Source organism: Rattus norvegicus, chromosome 9 (genome assembly GCF_036323735.1).
Source record: "Rattus norvegicus strain BN/NHsdMcwi chromosome 9, GRCr8, whole genome shotgun sequence".
NCBI lineage: Eukaryota > Metazoa > Chordata > Mammalia > Rodentia > Muridae > Rattus > Rattus norvegicus.
Window position 1 is genome coordinate 19,071,735 of NC_086027.1, and position 21,878 is coordinate 19,093,612.

The window sequence follows — 21,878 nt, forward strand, 5'->3', positions numbered from 1 at the left end:
AGTTTGGAGGGAGCCGAGAGATGAGATAAAGTGGAGGAGGTTCAAAGATTGAGAGCTTAGCTGAACTCAGACTAGGCAGCACGGGGCACGGGAAAGCTTGGTGTGTAGCAAGAGATAGCAAGCGAAGGCAAGGAGCTCGAGAAAGCTGGTGAGAAAGGAGAAGAGAAAGATAAAAGTCCCTCAGGCCTGCAAGCGGCCAGGCCCCGTCCCTGAGGACCTGCAACTGACAGGCTCTGCCTACTGAACACCCCTACCGCACATAATGGCCCGCCCCAGCCCCTCCAGGTGCAGGTGGCCAAGATCGAACATTCTCACCCTGGAAATCTCCACTCTAGAAAGCTCCATTCCCCCAAGAAACTATATAAATCCTGTCTTCTGCTCATTCCCGGCTGCTTCTTGCCTGAACTTCTCCCTCTTAGTAAATCTCTCATGGGAAATGTTGTGCTTTGAGATCTTTCTGGTATGTTCTGGCTTCCAGCTGCAAAGATACCTTTCCCTTCAGAGCTGTATCACTCAGACTTAGAACATTTATATTGGTAACATTGCTTGGATAGACTCTCCCCGTGCCCATGATTGTCCCGAGGGCCTGCGCTTGCACTGGGAACTAATCCCTCATCTCTAAGCCACCCGCAACAAACTCACCTTCCAGCTCCCTGGTCACATGGCACCCTATCCACCCGCAACAATTATGTAAATTTCTCCTTTGAGCAATGTAAACATTTCTGACTCTGGGGATGTGACCTTTGAGCAGCCAGGACCCTTCTGGTACTCTTGCAGATGGGTCTCTGCAGCTGCAGCCTTCTGCATGCAGCCAGGAGGAGGCTTCCCTCTGCCCTGGGTGGGGCTTGAGCATAGGACCTCAAGGCCCACCCCCACAGTGATGCACTTCCTCCAACTAGGCCACACCTCCTCAAACAAGAACACACCTCCTAATAGTGTCATTCCCTGGGCCAAGCATATTCAAACCACCACAATAGCCCTGTATATCTACATCGCTAAATAAATAAATAAATAAATAAATAAATAACTATCTCTTTGACCCCAGGCTCACCAACTGTCTCCTTCCTCCACGTCCACACAATCTGATACACCTTTTCCTAGAGTTAGAGTTACATATGGTTGTGAGCTACCCAACATTTTTGTTAAGAAGCAAAGTCGTGTCCTCTGCAAGAGCTCGTAAGTGCTCTTAACTGTTGAGCCGTCCTTCTACCACACCCTATTACAAAAAATCAAACCATGCCACCAATGTGTGCCTTGCCTGTCATTTCCCATGAATGTCAGTCTAGCTGACCTGTTAAATTTAAAAGCCCCTGGGACTTCTGAATTCTAATAACCATGAGGCCGTGTTAAGGTTTCCCATCATCCATGGGCTCTGCAAAAATTGTTTTTTTTTTATTTGATCTTTTTCTCTCAAAGATTTTTTTTTTGCCTACCTTGGTTCTTAGAACAGAAAAGAGTGGGAAGACACAGAGAATGCATGTGTTCTAACCACTAATTTTTTAATCAGACTTACTCTGGGCTCCAGAGATGTGCTTGGTAGGGTTTTGTACATTAAGAAGACAAAAGAAATGAGGCTTAAAGCCATTGCAGGGCTGCCTCCTGCCTGCCTATCAGAATGTGCATTTCTTCAGTACACCATGAGAGATCTTACACACACACACACACACACACACACACACACACACACACACACACACACACAGAGAGAGAGAGAGAGAGAGAGAGAGAGAGAACGAGAACTAATGCTTCTCAAGCATTTTTATCTCCTCAAACCAAGACGTACATTACAATAAAAGAATCATTTCTTATTCAACTCTTAATAATCTTCTGTTAGACATCAACACACACACACACACACACACACACACACACACACACACTCACACTCACACACCAGTTAAAGCTAGTTTTCCACTTAGACATCATGTACAAGGGAGAGATGCTTAAGTTTGGGGTCGGATCACAGTCAGCCTGTCATATTCATTAGATCAGCTTTATGGCCGGGCTACTAATTATCAGTTTATCTATTGCTTACATTTACTTGCAGACCAGACCTGGAGATGATGAAGTCACTTGCATCTGTGTTTCAGTGGCCATCGGCATCACATGATCGGTGTCACATGGCTATACCTACCTGCCCAGGATGTTTGGAGATAGAGTCAGACTGCCATAGATAATCGCTAGAGACAAACACCAAGCCCTGCTTAGAGCAACATTTTCCTGCTGACCACTGTGTCCCTGCTGGGTGGGTCCCTCTTGAGTTAGCTCTCCCTGGGGAGACACAACCGAATGTCCATCATTCCGGATGGGCACACCGGACAGATCCAAGTATGATTCTGTTGAAGTCCATCATCGTGAGACCAATTGGTTTATGGCACATTTGCTTATAGAAACTGGGTGAGGGATCCTGGACAGAAGTATAAGTGATATCCAAACACGCACTTCACTGCAAAGTCCCAACCTGTTGTGGGTGACAACCTCATGAAAGCTGCACCATGGAGTCCAGCTTCTCACCATCCTTCACCACGGATGGACATTCCGGCATCTCCCATGACCACTTGCAGCTGGGGAGCAATAGTTAGAATCTCAAGAGAGGCCTCAAGATTCTCCTCTGTCTACTCTAGAGTGTTAATGGCCCTGCTACCATCACCTTGAACCTACATACCATTGTATTGATCTGCTCTTGTTGCCATGGCTACCTGAGCAGTTCCCAAGGTGTTATTGTATTATGATAGGAGGGAAAACGTGTCATATAGCAGCCCTGGTGCTCATGGCTCTCATCCTCACAACAGTGGTGGCTCTAACCATCCTGTGTACTCTCCCTTCATGGATGCTGTACTAACAATGGTCCTGGGAGTAAACACAGCATTTCTGTTTGAGGCAGGAGCAGGTAAATATCTTGAATGATGATGATGATGATGATGATGATGATGATGATGATGATGATGATGATGATAGTAAAAATAAAAACATCTCTTTTTATAAGGTCAGTCATTTTTTTCATAACCCCTTCAAAAGATTCAGGATTCTCAGTTTGGGGTTTCTCAGGTATAACACAAATCTGTGTTAAGTCTTCTAATCTCCAAACACAGTTAAAGGTCTTCTCTTTCTCTTGGCAATGTGATATCATTTTTAAGGTCTTTAAAATTTATTTGAAAAATGTGTGTGTGTAGACACTTTGACTGGATGTACGTCTGCATACTGCTTGCTTGTCTGATGCCCACAGAGGCCAAAAGAGTGCATTAGATATGCTGGGACTGTGGTGTTGGTGAGCCATGATGTGGATGCTGGGAATTGAACCTGGGACACCTGGAAGAGCAGACAGTATTCATAACCCCTTAGCTATCTCTTCAGCCCAATATGCCATCATTTTGAGCAATAACCTTCCACAGGCTCTGTTCAATTTATCTCTTAATCCTTCCTGGGCTTGGGTGTTATTGTGCACACCAATTTCTGTTCATAATTGTCTGTTGCTGGAACCCGTCCAGTTCCCCCCTGAGCCAGGCTGGCCCTGCTCTGGGTAGGCCACTTTGGTTTTGAGACAGGGTCTCTGTAGGCTGGCTGTGAATGTGAGCTCTCTTGGCTCAGCAGACCACCCCAGCCACCTCAGCAGCAGGAAGGCAGGCAAGCAGCCACTGCTCCTGGGCCCTGTGGCACTTCATAGCCAAGAGGAACCAACTCGGACTTGCCTGTCATCCTATAAACAATATTGTACTTTGTCTCTGGCCCTAAGCATCCTGTGTCTTCAGGAAACTTTAACAGGTGACCATGTTAGCTTGTAAATAAAGTAAAATCCCAGCCCTTTCCGGTTCATAGAGTTTCCTATTTATATTCATCATGATCCACAGCCAGTAAATGTCACTGGCTTACCAACCATTTTTAGCCTTCAGGGATCTCAAAGAGTAGACCTGGTTAGAATGAAAAGCCATGTTTCTTTTAAAGGACATAAGTGATAATAGTAAAACCTCTGGAGTTCCTGGACATGCATCCATATATCCACACACACACACACACACACACTACACACATACACACCCACACACCACACACACACACCACACACACACACCACACACACACACCACACACACAGACACACACACCACACACACAGAGACACACACACTACACACATACACACACACAGACACCACACACACACCACACACATACATACACACAGACACCACACACACACCACACACATACACACACACACACCATATATATATATATGTATACACACACACACATATAGTGTATATATATCCCCTGATATCAGGACCTCCCTAACACATAACTGCAGGCATAGTGTTTGTTCACTGGGTTATCGAGGAAAGGCAAGATTTCTTCTTTTTCTAACACTACCGATGGTAAAATATACCATATTTTCAGGTGTCACCGAGAAAGAAAATGCTACCTATTAAATTATGACAAAATGTTTCTTTTGTATTCAAGTTTCATTGTGTATTTACTGAGAGAGCTGTTTGAGCATAAGACTTGCTGTTTATCCGTCTTGCTCACATATGAGGATAAAAGACCTACGAATCTGAGAGAGAGAAACAAGAACTGTCTGCAGGCAGTGTGATTGTTTACATGGGAAGTCCTGAAGAATAGAAAATAAAGGCCGTTGTGAATGTTCCCCTGGTTACGAGATACAAGGTGGATACACAAAAGCCTCTTTTATTTCTAGGAACTGGTAATGAACAATTATAAATTTAAAAAGAAATGTCATGTATAATGCCATCCAAAGTCTGTGAAATATTTAGAGATGAATCAAATAGGCTCTGTGGAAGGCTCGCGCTCAAAACTATCACACGTTGTTGAGAGAAACCAAAGACCTAAATAAATGACAAGATACACTGGGCTTAGAAGAGTCAGTGTTATGAAGATGTCAATTCTTTCCAAATTGATCTATAAATTCGCCGTAATCCCCAAATACTCAAATCCAAGAAGCTTTTGTATTAAAGCAGAAAAGTCAATGATAGGGTATACAAGAAAAAGCAAAGCCATGAGAATAATTTGAAATGAAAAGTTGAAGATATACAGTACTTGGCTTCCTGATTTGCTTTAAAGCTCGACAATCAAGGCAGCATGAGCTGACGAAGGGGTAGAGGCATGGATCAATGAAACAGAACAGAAAATAGACCCACACTTGCCCAGCCCATTGATTTTCAATACATGCTGGATTCAATAGGGAAAGGGCGGCTACTTCAACAACAGCAATGAAGAGATTGGACATTGGCTCACTGCCTTATACCACGCCAAGAAAAATAATAATAAATTGAAATAAATTCCCCAACTACTTCTGAGTCTCCAACTCTCAGACAACCTCTTCAAGGAAATTTGTGAGAAAATCTTGGTTTGGGGGTGGATTTCACAGAAATCCTGAGACAGAAAAGAGACAACCTGACCAATCGGAACACACGAGATTTAAATGCTCTGTTCCTCAAAGGACACTGTTGAGAAAAACGAAAACAGAAATCACAGGTTAAGATACTTTTTTGCAAAATGCAATAGCCAGAATTTTATAATTCAATGAGAGAAACAACGCACTGAAAAAGATTCAAACAGAGATTTCATCAGAGAAGATATACGAACAGCCATTGAGCCCATGAAAAGATATCCAAAGTCGTCAGTAAGCTTGGAGCTGTAAATTAAAATCCCCAATGAGGGATAGATAGAGCAATGGCTTGGTGCTTAAGAGCAGTGGCTGTGGAAGACCAGGGTTTGGTTCTGAGCACCCACATGGCAGCTAACAAGCTCCTGTAACTCCAGGTCTGGTCTCCAGGGGTGCTGTGAATACTTAGTGCACACACTACATGTAAGTAAACACTTGAATGCACAAAATAAAAGTAAGTAAAAATAACCTCAGTAAAAGGTGAAGGGAGGGGCCATAGAGTTTGGAAAGTAGGAGGCAAACATGGATGGGAGGAGTGAGTCCTGGTGTCCTTCAGCACAGTGAGGAGATTATAGTAGGTACCCTGTTAATCATTTTATGAACAACTAGAAGAAAGGAGCTCAAAGTGTCGAAACACAGAATGATAATAAGGAGATAGAAATAGTAAGTACCCTCATTTGTTGTTAATTACATTAATACATGGTGTGATGGGTAAGGTTAACTGTACAGCTGTCAGGAGGTAGAGTCCTGTAAAACAGGCCTCTGAGCAGTCTGGGAGGGCTTCTCTTGAGTATGTTAACTGAAGCGTTGAAGTCCTCCACTGTGGGCGGCGTCATTCCCTGGCTGAGATTCTGACCTGCATAAGCTATGAAGGGGAGCTGAGGGGCAGTCTGCTTTCATAACTTTCTTCTCTTGCCTGTGAACACCTTTCATACAGTCCTACTAAAGAGGACACCACAAACAAAAACCACAGCACACACAAGGAAATAATCCTCCATGACTAAGAGTTAGCATCACGAAGAGCAAGATTAGGTTCTAAGCCACTCAAGACAATAAAATATTTGTATAGTCTTTGGCCAGTACCTGTATCAATGACATAAATGGGTTCTTTTAAGAAGAAGAAAGAAGAAGGAGAAGGAGAAGGAGAAGAAGAAAAAGAAGAAGATGGTGAGAGAACACTGTAATTCTCATAAACAGTCAAATCTCAGTTTTAAGGTCTTAGCTGAGGATTTGTAGAGAGCAGAACCTGGGACAAGGACTAAGAAGCTCATGTTTTCTGCCTCATTTTCAAATTGCTGCTTGTAATTTCTGAAGAGAACAAGAGTAGACCAGGCTGGGTGAAAGGTGAGACAAGGTGCTGCACTGGTCATTATTGCTAAAGAAACTCCATAGAAATCATGCCTGGATATTTGGCAGACATGTTTGCTGCAGTCTTGTCCAATCTCCCCTATCGCAATGCAATACGGTCGTCTCTAAAGTTCATGCTAGACATCTGTGCACTCGAGTTTACTGAAACCACACGTACAAAATCTCAGTCTACAAGCTTATGTTGGGTCACATTCATAGCTGTCCTAGGGCACATGTGGGCCATGGGTTTTGAGTTGGACACAGCTGGAGGGCTTTTCTGAAACTCCGTACAAAAGGTCACCTCTCGTTAGAAGGGGAAAAGAATGTGGAATTTACCTTCTAAGATCCTTCTTGTCCCATATTGCTCATATTTCTCTGCAGGGACAACAGCCAATGTGGCACCTCTCACCCTCTGGTGCCACTTGGGAGGCTGATCCTCATATCCAAAGGTAGGGACACAGCTTGGTGGAGAAGGCATGGCCTGTGGGACCTGAAGGCTGTGCAGCGCGGGTCTCTGGCCAGTCAGCGTGGTCAGTATGCTACGGAGACAGCACACCTGCTCACCCAGGTCAGGTCTTCCCACAGAAGAGGAGAGATGAGGAGAAGGGCAGCAGTCTGAAGAGGCACAGAATGCATGCCGAGTGCAAAAAAATAGAGATGTTACAATTAAGGAAGACCCCAGTGGTAGATTAATCAGATCCATATGAAGACATGTTTGAGAATTGGAAAAGACATCGTTACAAGGTATTTCTCAGTGCTTCATTCTGGGAAGGCAACAGAGAAGTGAAGCATGAGAGAGCTAAATTGTAAAATTTATACCCAGGGAGATGTTCAGAAGCGGGAGGGGATGAGTAGTAAGGAAATTGAGAAACGAGAGTCAGTTTTGAAGTGCAGCGTGTGTGTGTGTGTGTGTGTGTGTGTGTGTGTGTGTGTGCACATGCATGCACGTGTGCATGTGAGTGTGTGCATGCATGTGTGCAAGTATGTGTGCATGTGTATGTGTGTGTATGTGTATGTGTGTGTGTGCATGTGTATGTGTGTGTGTGTGGGTGTGCATATGTATTTGAATGCATACATATGCATACATTGGGTGTGGAGACCAGAGGCCAACCTTGTGTGTCATCCTCAGACACTACCTTGCTGTTTGATACAGGATCTCTCAGTTTCGTCCGGAGGTCTCCAGTTTAGTCAGACTGGCTGTCCGCCTCAGCCTCCCCAGTAGTGGGATCGCAAACGTAAGCATTCACTACCGTGTCCAGCTTTTTACACGGGTTCTGGAGATAAAACCCAGGTCCTCACTCTTGGAAGAAAAGTGCTTTACTGATAGCTGTCTCCCAGCCCTTGATGCAAAAAAAAATTATTGTAATTAATTCAGATTTGCTTTTTAGCATTTTACTTATCAGTTATAAGTTAAAAATTTTTCCTTAAACCCCTAAATATAATCTTATAAATTCTATTTACTATTTTAGTCCTGGTACAGTTTAAATTCTCTTCAGGAAAACTTTAATACAAATTAGACTAGTGTCTTAAGGGAATTTGCTATTCATTCATGCTAAGTAAATTTGATGGACTGTAGTGATGTCATTTAAATGCTTTAAAATATTTGTAAATTGAATAGATCTTGTTTTTCTTTACACAGTTAGAATATCTAAACGCACTAATCTCGCAACCCAAGAAACTCGCCTTTCTTGCATGATGACACAACTCGGCAACACACGTTCTCTTAACCATTTTAACGCTGATTATAAATTAAGTGGTTTCCTCTTATACCATTTAACGTCAAATCAAGCCAACATTTAATTTAGAATCATAGACCAATTTGTCATTTGCTTGAATATGCCAAATTCAATTATATTTTGCAAGCCTTTAAACTATCCAACTTGTAGAGATTACCTGAAGAAACACGAGCTAATTAATGCCGAGAGTTTGATACATTTTATATCTCCCGTCATTATGGTCTTAAAAGATGCTTAACCCAATGAGACTTACAGGGGGTTTTTAAGTTTCTGAGCTGACCCAGCTGTCGCCCAGAGCGGTGTTCGGTTCCTAGGTGGTGCTTCTCATGGGGCTGTCTTAGTTTACTTTCTATTGCTGTTAGAACACTACGACCAAAAGCAACTTGAGGAAGAGAGGGTTTATTTCACCTTAGAGCTTAGAGTCCATCACCGAGGGAAGTCAGAGCAAGAACTCAAGGCAGTAATCTGGAGGCAGGAGCTGACCCAGAAGCTGTAGAGGAGCGCCTCTTACTGGCTTACTCTGCATGACTTGCTAAGTCTTAGACCATCCAAGACCAGAGATCCAGGGAGTTGCGCCCACAGTGGGCACAGCCTTATCAAATTAAACACTAATCAACAAATGGCCCACAGACTTGCCTGCAGGCGAATGTGATGGGTATGTAGTCTGAACTGAGGTTCCCTCTTCCCAGATGACCCAAGCTTCTTTAAGTTGGTCCAAATGTAACCAGCTCAGAGACGAAGCCATTTGGTAGAAGAAGCTCAGGCTTGGAACCACCCATGTCTACAGTGGCTCTTCCTGTAATGCAGGCTGACATGATCTGCTGTGTGGGTCAGTGTTTTCTAGAGGAACAGAACTTACGGAATGAATACAAATCACAAAGGAGATTTCTTAGATTGGCTTACACGATAGGAGTTAGGTAGTCCCTGCAATGACTGTCTGTACACCAAAGAAACTGAGAACCCAGTGGCTGCCTAGTTCACAAGGCTCGATGCTTTGACATCCTCAATCTGGCACTGAGGCCTGGAGGGTTCCAGGAGTGCAACTGGGAGGTGGAAAGCCAGAGAGGCTGGATGCCATGTCAGCAACAGATGATATCAGCAGGACAAACACGCTTCCTGGAAGGAAGAGAAGCTCTGTAGACAGAAGAGCCTCTCTTGTCTTTGTCCTAGATGTCTTTATACTTGACCTGTTTGAGGAAGGTGCTACCCACTTTTCAGGAGAGTCTATAAGGAAATGCCCTCCCAGAGCCAACCAGAGGCTCCTAGGTCTCTTAGTTGATTCCAGAGCCAATCCATCACAGACTCCAAAGACAATACCCTTTGGGTGGGCTTGCTGCCCATAACTAGGAATATTTGCCCGCACAGGGCTTTGTGTGTGCTCCTTCCACATTGACTCTTTGGGTGTCTAAACTCAACATCCCCTCTTAGCTTTCTACAGCTTCTCTACTCATTCCACAGCCTGTTTGAACACATTCCCTTAGTGATAGCAGAACGTGCTCCTCTGGCTTTTATTTGGTCAGCTTAATAAAATAGGTACCTTTAGACAAACCAATACACAGAGGAAACACAAATAGAGACAATATTAATCAGAAAAATGTCAGATTACCAAAATAAATGGTAAACATATAGAAGACCTTGAATGAAAATATTTGTGTGTGTGTGTGTATGTGTGTGTGTGTGTGTGTGTGTGTAAGTGTGGGTACGCCTGAGTGTACATGTTGCACCATATGCACATAATACTCCAGGAGACCAGAAAAGGGTATCGACTCCCCTGGAGTTGGAATTACAGGTGTTTGTGAGCTTCCTGATTTGGGTTCTGGGAACTGAACTTTGTCCTGTGTTGTTCACCGCTGAGCCATCTCTGCAGCCATAGACTTCCCTTTGTTTGAGACAGGGTCTTACTATAGAGTCCCGACTTTCTATGTAGACCAGACTTTCCTCAAATTACCAAGGTCCTCCTGCCTCTGCCCCCTGAGTGGTGGCATTAATGTTGTGGTCCACCATTCCTGTCATGTAAAAAACCTTACATTTTTATTTAAATAAACCTTTAAAAGAAAAGAAGAAGGAATTGGAGAGAAATTGAAAAATGGACCAGTTAAATCTAAACAGCCATTGATGGTTTAAACATAAAGCAGACATGGTTGGAGAGACTGTTCAGTAGTTACCAACACTTGCTGCCCTGGCAGAGGACCAGGGTCCATTGCTGGCTGACCATAACCTCTAACTGTACTCCACGGGATCTAAACCTTCTGGTCTTCAGTGGTATGTACACGCACATGCACATACCCACGGTCCTACCAACCCTTACAATGCTACAACACTTTGAAAAAGTAATAAACTGAATAAAACCTTACCAATACAATGTCAAAGGGGTGGAAATAAAATATACCCTGACAAATGTATAAAGGATGCATGGTTTGAATGACATCCAGGTGTCAGTGATGAACAGGTGGTTACAAATGCTGACGGTAGCAGACACTGTCACTTGCAGCTATGGTAGGCAGCTGTCACTGCATGGACAGCCTCCCTTAGACATGTTTCTTTCATGCCCCCATGTTTTCCTCCTATACCATGCAACCTTGAACATGTGCAGCCTGAAAGACTAGAGGTGTTAGCATCCCTGGGTAGCTTTCAACCATCAAGGGAGTCAGGAGCCGAACGAATACTTCCTAGCTCTTAGCCCTTGGTGGGAGTTGTGTCCTATAGAACCTTGCTCCCTCAAAGGGTGTGCACCGAGATGCCCTTAATAGTATCCCACGCCTCACGACTCCTTGCGGCTTTCATCTCTCCTTGACCTCCTGCTTTCCCATGACCTCATCACAGACACGGTTTCTTGATGTCCCTTCAAAAATCCTATGCCCACCCTCTTGTTTTAAGGGTGATGTCCTCAAGTCTGCAAATGAGACACTAATTAGCTTTAAAATTTTAATGTAGGCATGTTTGCTATTTAGGAGTGTGCAGTGGCACAGACAGCGTGTATAGCTTCCAATCACATGTAGAATGAAAACAGGATTTTTTTAAAAAAGAACTTAAATTAATAAATATGAGAAAGGAGTGGGATAGAAAAAAATAAACGTACAGGGAAAACCCATATTATATTTCACAGACTCTAAGATTGCATCCATTGTAGAATATGCCTGATTTTTTAATGCAACCAATAAAGAAAAAAATGCTGGTAATTACATGCATTATAAGAAGCATTCTAATTTCAAAGATATGAAAATCTGTGCCTTATGATTGATGAAATTTAGTGGCACGAAGAAAGATTGCAGGAATAAATATAAATATTCACTAATCATAACTAGTAACACCAAGGAGCTAAATATTTTAAGAGATCAGATTGCCTAACTGGAATCTGCCTCGAAGATTGACTGTGTGTAGTTCAGAAGTGATTACTTCAAACACCGATGACAAGAAGGTCACACAGAAACAAGGGAAAATAAGGTAAAACTAAGCAAATAAGAACTGAAGCAAGGTGCTGCTGCTCTCTCAAAATGAGAGAGACTATCTGCAAATGCCTTTTGCATAAGAAGAGAAACTCCTTTCTGGTAAAATTTCAATTCATGAGAAAGCTCAAATAATACATCCTGTAACCTACTACGTATAAAATAGTCTCAAAATATACAAAGGAAAGGTAGATGTGATGTTGTACACTGTTTAAAACCAGACACTGTTTTAAACCTTTAAAAGAAAGGGAGAAGGAATTGGAGGGAAATTGGAAAATGTACCAATGAAATCTAAACAACCATTAATTATTTAAAAATAAAACAGACATGGTTGGAGAGACGGCTCAGTAGTTACCCACACTTGGTGCCCTTGCAGAGAACCAGAGTCCACATTACTCCCCACTTGGGAGACAGAGGCAGGCAGAGTTCTGTGAGTTTGAGGCCAGCCTGGTCTACAGAGGGAGTTCCAGGACATCTAGGGTTATATAGAGAAACCCTGTCTCAAGCAACAATATACATGAAGGGAGGAAAGAGTTAAATCCAAGAAAAATCTCAATATTGGAACACATGAGTTATTTTTAATCTTAATTTTTGTAGATTAAGTAAATAAAAAACCTGTGTTTTTTGGAAATCATTATTATAGCTATAATACAGTGAACACATATTGGACTTTCTACTCCCGAATTTAAAATACTGGCTTCCCTTAACTGCATGCGACACTTGTAGAAATTAGGCATATGTTAAACCGAGGAATAGAATCTATAAATGCTATTTTAAAAGGAGAAGTCAATACTGTGCAGATTATCTGACTACAGACCAATTAAGTTAGGAAGCATAGCCAAAAGAGAACACAAGCACATTTGGACAATTTAAAAACGACGTTCCTAAGTAGCTTTTTGTGGGGGGAGGGGTCAAAGACAATTTGTAAGGAAGGACATTAGGCAACGTCCCATGTGAGAGAAACATGGTAAACTCAACAGGCGCAGAGGAAGAAGAAACTAAAGACATCTATAACTGGTGTTTTCAAGTCTGAAAGTGTCTTTTTATTTGCAGTTATCTTTAGGGTTTTGGTACCACCGCAAGATGAAAATACACTCTCTGATCCCAGGGCTTGTAGGACAGTCCAGTAAATACTCCGGAGCACCAGAAGCATAAACACCTGTCAAGAACAAACTAAGCGGAAGCAGATACCGAGTCCTCAAGGCTGACGTCACCAGAAGGACGTCATCGTGCCAATGTTCAGCCCACGTGACATCACTCCCCAGAGCACCTGTCTGGAATATCTATCCCCAGGTTTAGAGGGATGTAAACCACTTTTCTAAGAACAATGAATGGGTTATGCTTTGTGTTTCAGTAAGTTAAGGGGTTTTCTTCCACTTTCCCTAATAAGACAATTTTAAAGATGGCATCTCTAGGGCCCTTTTAAACTCGTAAGGAGCAAATACACAGTACCATCAGCACTGGGTAGCACTAAAAACATCCCTTCACTGCCTCCCTTTTCAAGAGCTCTTAGATTTCAGACTTCCTTCTTTTTTTTTTTTTTTTTTTTTTGGTTCTTTTTTTCGGAGCTGGGGACCGAACCCAGGGCCTTGCGCTTGCTAGGCAAGTGCTCTACCACTGAGCTAAATCCCCAACCCCGACTTCCTTCTTTTTAAAGCCCGTGTATGCGTGGTGTGTGTATTGCTGTTCTCATGTGTGTGGGTCCAGCTGTGTGTGCAGGTGCACAAGCACACGGAGGTCTGAAGCTGACTTCCGTATCTTCCAGATTTTCTGAGGGAATCTCCTGTCTATGTCTGCCAAGTGATGGTATTGCAGGAGGCCCATGTCTCCCCAGATTTTACATGGCTTCTGGGTATGTTGACTCTGTTCTTCACAGTGCATGGTGAATGCTTTATCCTCAGAGATATCTCCCGGCCTTCTGCTGGTTAACAATGTGTCGTATTGAATAAAAAAAAAAAAAGCATTCCTGTCTACTCACATTAGACACACTTGGAATAATCATGATCTATACTTCTCTCAACTCCCTTCTTCTGTCTTATTTATTTATTCTTTTCATTCTGCTGAGGCCTCTGATACTTTTGTTTGATGCACACAGTAAAATGACTTCGGTGTGTTTCAGAAGATTGTGATTCTCAAACAGAAATTTGTTGTAATTGTTTGTTTTTTCCATAGTATCCTGATTTCTTGGCTTTTATTCATGGTATGGTTGACACCCGCCCCTACCCCATCTCTCCTTCATAAATGCAGTGAACTTAGAGACCAGAAGAGGAGGGAGGCAGATTCCCTGGCTTCAGTCTGAAGTTGGTGCTGGGAATTGACCTTTGGTCTTTGGCAAGAACAAGATGTGCTTTTTTTTTTTTTTTTTTTTTTTTTTTTTTTTTTTTTTTAAGAATATATATAAGCTATCTTCCAGAAGAGAGCATTGGGCCCCATCACAGATGGTTGTGAGCCAACATGTGGTTGTGGTTGTTGGGAATTGAACTCAGGTTCCTGTGGGGGAACAGTCAGTGCTTTTAACGGCTGCACCATCTCTCCAGCCCCACAGCTCAGTGAGTCATCTCTACACTGTTTAATTACAAAAAGTGGAATTCCGTGTCTGTCCTGGGTCTTGAACCCCATAGGATTTCTTTCAAAAGGTTTTAGCTTCCTTTGCTGGTTCTAGGCTGTGACTAGTCCCTCTGCTTTCTCACATCATTGCCTTTGTCCTTTTTGGATTTCTTTTTTCTAATATCCAGTCTTGATGGTTACAAGCTTTGAGAATCATTGCACGTGAGTGCATTCCTGTGACTGGGGAGGGACTGCATCCCTCGAATCTCCACCTTTGGGAATGGCCTCTGAGGTGTCTGTGAGTCCAAGCCAAGCCTCTTCCCCAAGGCTGGTCAGAGAAACTGGGATTCCACACCAGCCTTAGACCACCCTGCAAATCTTGTAAGATGCTAAAAGTGCCCAGCAATCCACACTCCCACCTGCTGGGTCTGCCTTGCCTCCAGGGACTCAGGTGGTCACTACTGCCCCACCCCCAGGCAGCACCCCAGCCTCTCTGCGTTCTGGTGTCCTGCATTTGCACCAAATACATTGCATTTTGCATTACAATCCTGCTTAAAACAATTCACACAAACTCTAGACTTACACAGTATCTCAATGTTTGTTTTTCCCCAAGAGCTGATATTTTGCACCTAGACTTCTACCTCCACACCTCGCTCAGATTTCTGAGGGCTCAGAAATCTGCCATTTAGCTCCGGGAATCGCTGACGAGGTCTTCTGTCCTTTTGATTTTGGGTCCTCTGTAGAAAAAGAATACATTTTTCATCTCTGAAAGCTTTTGAAATTTTTCCTTTATCCTAGAGATACAGAAATGTCACCGGTATGTATCGAAGTGTGTATGTCACTTTAGAAATTCTCTCTGCTTAATATTTTATGGATTCTTTAAGCCTAAAGACTGAGATTCTTTGCTATTATTGCTCGATTTTTTTTTCTTTCCCCTCTTGAACCGCCATGTCTGTCCATTCTGTTCCTCTGAGATTTCTAGGAAAAAAACATCTGGCCCTATTTTGAACTCCTGAGAACTATATTTTGGAAAGCAGGTTTAGTGACTTTATTGTGGTCCTGATGGTTGGAACAGGAGACCTTCAGAGTAGCCTGGAGAAACTGGGCAGGAATTCTGTGGCAGGTAGGGGAGAGGCTCCAGATGGAGGATCCTACGCCAGGTGTGTGTGGCTCTGCAGTCTTGCAAGGTGAGCTGGATGCTCAGATAGCTTCCTGTGTTATGGAGAGTTTGCGTCAGGGAAAATTGCCTCTGTTTTCTAAATTTCCATGCTGACAACGCGTAATTGCCCACTAAAGGGAATCTGCCTGTTCGTGAAAGCCATATGGCCATTCCTTATAGAACCTGGCTAGCCTCAAGTGTTGCCTGTTAGGGCACAGGGCATGAAGAACTAGGTAAAGGAGGGCCCCTCACACAGAGGGATTCTATGTGGACACGTGCCTAGTATCGATCTTTCTCATTGCAGTGACCAGACATTTGACAAGCAGCAACGTGTAAGGTAGAAATGGCTTGTTTAGACTTAGGAATAGTTGCAGTTGGGACTAGAGAGATGGGTTAATGGTTAAAGAGCACTGGATGCTCTTCCAGAGGACCAGAGTTTGATTCCTAGCAACCACATGGTACCTCACAACCATCCCTAACTCCAGTTTAAGGGGATTAGGTAGGCATGTGGTACACAGACATACATACAGACAAGACGTCCATACACATCTAACAAAAATATAAGTAGAAGGAGCAGGTGAAGGGATGCCAACCGTCATGAGAAACACATGGCAGCACGGGAGTGAAGCAGCTAGTCACCATGTAGCAGAGCTCAGGGAGCAGAGAGTGGACAGAAAGGGGTGGGCCTAAAAGCCACAAAGAGCAGACAGGAAGGGGTGGGCCTAAAGCTTTAAAGAACAGACAGGAAGGGGTGGGCCTAAAAGCCTCAAAGCTGGGAGAAATGACTCAGTGGCTAAATGTGCTTGTTATTAAAGGTCGAGGAGCCCGCAAAAGGCTGGGCGACTGCTTTATCCACTCCGATTCTGATTCTGGCACCAGGGAGGCTCAGGCCCAGAGAAATAATCTGGATAAGAGAAAGGAATTATGGATAAACAAAGTTACTGTGATTTCTCAGCATCCCGGCACCCTCAGACTCACACCAACCCCAGTTACATCAATAGGAGGTCTTCTTTCCAATTTTTGCTGATCTTTTCAAGGTTCAAATAGCTCTCTCTTTCATTGCTTATAGATTGCCTGACTTAACACCCATGTATTTATCCATAAATGAGACCATGGTGTTAGGTTTCTTGCTTGTTAAGCAATGGACGTTCTCTGATATCTTTGTAGATACGGGCTGGAGAGATGGCTCAGTGGTGAGGGGTGCTTGCAGTCTATGCGGGGCAGTGGTGTTCAGTCCTCAGCACTCACATCAAACAGTTCACGACTGCGAGCCACTCCAGCTCTGCACTCTTACACCCTCATCTGGCCTCCACAGGCACTTGTATGCACGTGGGTGTGCACACAGAGACAATTAGTTTTTTTTTTTCTTTTTCTTTTTCTTTTTTTTTTTGTAAAGGAGCTTTCTATATAGAACTGAGCCCTGTCCCACACAGGGACAGCAATGCAGAAAGAAAGCAAAAACCAGGCCCCTGCTTCATGTACTCAAACCTTCTCCTTTCAGGCGAAAGCTGAAGTCTTGCTCATGTAGACACTCCCAACCACTCCGTCTTTATGATTCTTCCCAGCAGCGGGTGGAGAAGAAAGGCCCAAATCCCCAGAAAATCAGGATGGAGTCTTCAACCAACAGGAAAGAATCATCACAATCTCCGGGATTAATTCTGACAATAGCAACTGTTAAAAACACAGGCTCAACGATGTACATCACACGAGAACCTGTTTCTACTTGGCTTCACTCATTGTCCTGGAGAAGCAGTGGAGCCCTCGAATCATTCAATTTAAACAACTTCAGTTCTGTATTGCATGAAGGCAGGAAGGAAGTCATGCTAAGATACCATCCAATGGGGCTGGAGAGATGGCGCAGCAATTAAAATTGCTCTCTGGTTTGCAGAGGACCCCGGGTGGGTTCCCACCACTGTCAGGTGACTCAATTGCATGCAACTCTAGCTCCAAGGGACCCCCCAATGCATTTTCTGGCCTACACAGGCACACAGGCCCCTGTACTTACATGAGCCTACTTGCACATACTTGAGAGAGAGAGAGAGAGAGAGAGAGAGAGAGAGAGAGAGAGAGATCATCAAATGACTGGAACTGTGGACACTTTTTATTTGTTTTAATAGAAAGTTGACTATACCCTTCTTGCTATCTTCTGCTCATTCCCTGCTCCCACCCTCCCTCCCACATTGGATTCTAGGGTGAACGTAACACACCCTAAGTAGATGGCAGTTCAATTGTCTTCTTAAATAAAACCATCTGGGTTGGTCCCTGGAACCTATATCCAAGACTTCACAGCCATCTTCCCTTTCTACTCAGGACAAGAAACAGGTGGGCTCTCTAGTTTTTCTACCAGGTTTAAGGCCAAATTTCACACTGAAGTACTGAGGAAGAAAAGAGTCACATCTGGCTTTGTGGAATGGTGCCCAGACATCTTACTAGATACATTGTTCTTCTGACCCAGGCTTAAAGGAAGGGTGAATAGAAGTTGCAGCTCAGAGGTGAATGAGTAGAATTGGGAGTGGGGGTAAGCTTCTCTATGGATGGACTAGCTTTCTACTCTTTGAGTGCAGAGCAGAAACAGTCCTCTAATGTCCCCATAGAATAGGCAGTATGCAAGCATTGAACTATAGCTTCAACATTTGAGATATGCCAACAGCTAGTGGCAAGACACACTTGGTGTCCTTCGAGTGGCAACCTTTGAATATCTGACATCCTGACAATGACAAGCAGCCCAGACATGGAAGGACATGTAGTGATGGTAGTTCTCTCAAGCATGGCTAACAGCCCTTGTACCTCACAGGGATTTAGATGGCTCATCAAACAGAGGAGGGAAGTCCCCTGAAGAACTGCAAAGGACATATCATCTCAATAAGTTACAAACATGGTTTACAAAATCAACAGCATACACGTAGTCTGGGCTGGAGTTGTCAGCTAGCATGAGTGACAGCTCTCAGAATCAACAGGCAAGAACATGAGGATGCTGAAGTGCATTAAAAGTAGACAGTAGGAAATCCAGGATAATGCCACTTTGGGGGACAATATTTGTGTGTTACCTTTATCTCAAGTGGATGAATGGAGGCCAGGAGTCACAGGTGGTACCTATTGTGTTTGATGAGGAATAAGGAGCCTCACTTCCACATAGATAACAGTAGTCACATACACAACAGCACAAAGGTCAGGCACAAAGAGCCTGGGTATAAAAGAGCTTCACTGGATTAGACAGAGAGGAGGGGATGTCCTGGAGTCTACTGATAGATCAGGTATAGAAGCTAGGGGTGACTTCCAAATATTCCCGCTAGGTGGCAGTGTTGGTTAGCCCACAAGTCAGTGAAGCCTTCCAGGAATCCTCTCTGAGCTGAGTGTTAGACTCTGAGGTGAGAGTCCTGGGTTGAGGTCTGTCAACAGCAGGCCTTGCTCCATTCTCCTCTGCTTCCCCCCTTTAAGGACAATAAGAGCAGCATAGGATCTGTTTCCAGAACCCTTGAAGTCATTCATAGTTATCTAATCTCTTCCGTCTACCACAGAAAACCAAGAGGATCCAGTCTAAGGCAGATCAGTTGTTCTGCATATTAACTGATAAGGAGGGTTAGGGGTCTAGGATGGTAGTCACTTTGGCTTCCCACAGCTCAGGAGATCGGGTTCAAAGACATAAGGGTAGCTCGTGCTGCAGATTTACCTAACTATCCCCTTGGCAAATTAAACTCCTTAAATTCTGCCATGGTGTGGCTTTCTCCTCTGAACTAGACATGGCTTCTACTCGTGACCCATTTAGGGAGGTTTGATTACTATTGACTTTCTGCCACTGCTTTACCTAATCCAAATAGTCAGGGATTTAGGTCGAAGGTGGCATGATGGCCAGGAACCCAGAACTGCACACACATTCTCCCTAATCCTCTACCAAAGCAGTCAGGACTCTCTTGCTTGTGACAGAAATCCAATTAAGTATATCCTAGACAGAAAGGAAGTGGCACTGGCACAGGATGGTTGCTGGTACAGCTGGGGGCTTTGGATAAGCAGGGATCACAGGTTATTTCTGGAACATTCTTGCAGACATTCTCTATTGCTTTGAGTATAGAGCCCTCTGTCTCTAATGGGAGACCATGTTCCTCTCTCTGATGTTGACCTCGGAAACTTCTGAAATGGATAGACTAAGACACTTAGGCTAAGTTCACAGTCACCAAACACTGAATATCTATTTTATTTCTCAATTGAAGCCACTATTACTGATGTAAGAGTACCTGGTTCTCCAGAACAGTAGAACACAGCCACTGTCCACAGAAGAAATAAATGACACCACATGGAATATATGAGAATCTCTTCCCCATAAACCTGTTCCAATGATATACTTAGGTTCCACTCTTTTCTTTTTCTCTGTTGATACTGAGAAACACAGATATCTCTTTTCTCTTGGGAGATATTAATTCCCAGTGAAATTGAAAGTCGGGAATAACTATGGCAAGAATTATAAAATTTCGGCTCCTTTTAAAAACACAGAAATATTATAAGAAGGTGTTTTTGTTTTAATCCTGGGTGCGGGTATATGGGGCTGCTTCAGATTGTCCACAGTGGCTGACTATGATTTGCTTTTGCTACCCTGCCTAACATCTGGGAATCGGCCCTGCTACCAGCCTCCACCCAGAGTCCCTTGAATTCACGAATAAAAAACACAGACACACACAAACATTTCAACTTGCCTTTCTAGCCCAATTGCTGGGCACTACTTATCTCCTGCCTGGAGAAGCCTGCCCTTATCAATACTCTTAGCTCCACTCCTCCCCACCTGACCTCAACTTCAGTTGCTCAGTTACATCTAGTCCCAGCTAAACACTCTCAACCACCCACTTGTAGGAATGGCCTGTGGCCACTCTGTCTGAGGTCTATCATGGTTGGTCACTTCTTCTCCCTCAGAAGCATGGAGAACTCTCTCTCCTCTCCTTGCATCTGTCTGCTTGCCTCCAGTGACCTGGAAGTTTTGCCTATTCCTTCTGCCTGGCAATTGGCCCATAGATTCTTTACTGACAGATCAAGAACCAACTGGGGAACAGGACCTTAGCATCGGCACCACCCCTACAATGATTTGCCTGGTGCTCTGATGGGGGCGTGACCTTTGCCAGCTGCAGATAGTTTCTGGGATTGTGTGATGTTTGGAATTCTGGGGACTTTTCAGAAGGTCTATAAATAGGCCCCAAGAGGAGGATGGGTTGTTATTGGTTGCAGTTTGCTAAGTAGTCATGGGCAAAGAAGAAACAACAAGAAGAAAGTAGATACCTGACAGCAAAGATCAAACTTGCCCCAAGGACCTTGACACCCCTAATCAATAGAAGTAGACTAAGTATAACATTGCCTCCTTTCTGACTTTATTCAGGAATCTCTTTTCTTTCCTCTCTATCCTCTTCTCTCTTATCTAGTGTTAGGGGGTTGAAAGGTTGGAAGAAAGGGCATGGGAAAAGGTGGAAGAAAAAAAGAACTCACCAAGTAGCCAAAGATACACTACAAATAACTGTGATTTTCTTACTTATCCTTAATACTGCCTGGTTGGAGTTTCACTAGGACAAGTCGGCTCATTCCCCGACATTCCTAACCTTTGCTGTACAGTGGGCTGGCACTTGAGAACTGTATCACCAATATTATCTGGTTGGCTTGCTTGTCATTGGCTCAGCCAATGAGAGCTGGAGGCAGGTAGAGACACTAAGGCAGATGAAGTGGTGACCAGGGAAATTAAGGTACATAGAAAGAAGAGGAGAAATCTGGGCTTCTGTCTCATTGGAATACCAGTGACGACCATCAGTACAGCTGTCAATTGTATGTTCTGGGTGCACTGAAGACTGTACTTCTGAGTCCTTTATAGTTGGACAGGATCATAGAACCGAATCAGCCAATGTGTTATAAGTGGAAATGGCCAGAAAAGATGAGTTTCTATTTAGAGCTGAGCACTTAATTCTGGTATAGACTTTTTCAAAATGGTCTTTCCAGGGTTATCATCTGCCAAGTTCAAAGTAACAACTGCTGTCCAGAGTGAATGCAATGAGATTGTGCTAGTCAGCTCAGTGTGGACATGACTGGACCACCGAGATTCAGAGGTGAGGCTGGCATTGGTGCAACTTAAAATATTTTTAGTATAGTAGAAGCCCAGTGAAATCACTGAATCGTCCACGTGTTTCTCCCTAAGGCTTTCAGAAGCTCCAAGGGGACTATAGACCCTGCCAGTGGTGCTGCAGACTGGATCTTTAGTATTCATGACATGTTCT

At 43.7% G+C, this 21,878-nt stretch overlaps 1 long non-coding RNA gene across 1 annotated transcript; it reads left to right on the plus strand.

Moving 5' to 3' along the window:
- The first annotated feature begins 2,004 nt into the window (after window positions 1–2,004).
- On the plus strand, window positions 2,005–17,766 carry LOC120094630 (uncharacterized). The gene is made up of 3 exons (XR_005489020.2): window positions 2,005–2,890; window positions 12,984–13,283; window positions 17,138–17,766. It is a non-coding gene; the product is annotated as an uncharacterized LOC120094630 (long non-coding RNA).
- The last annotated feature ends 4,112 nt before the right edge of the window (window positions 17,767–21,878 follow it).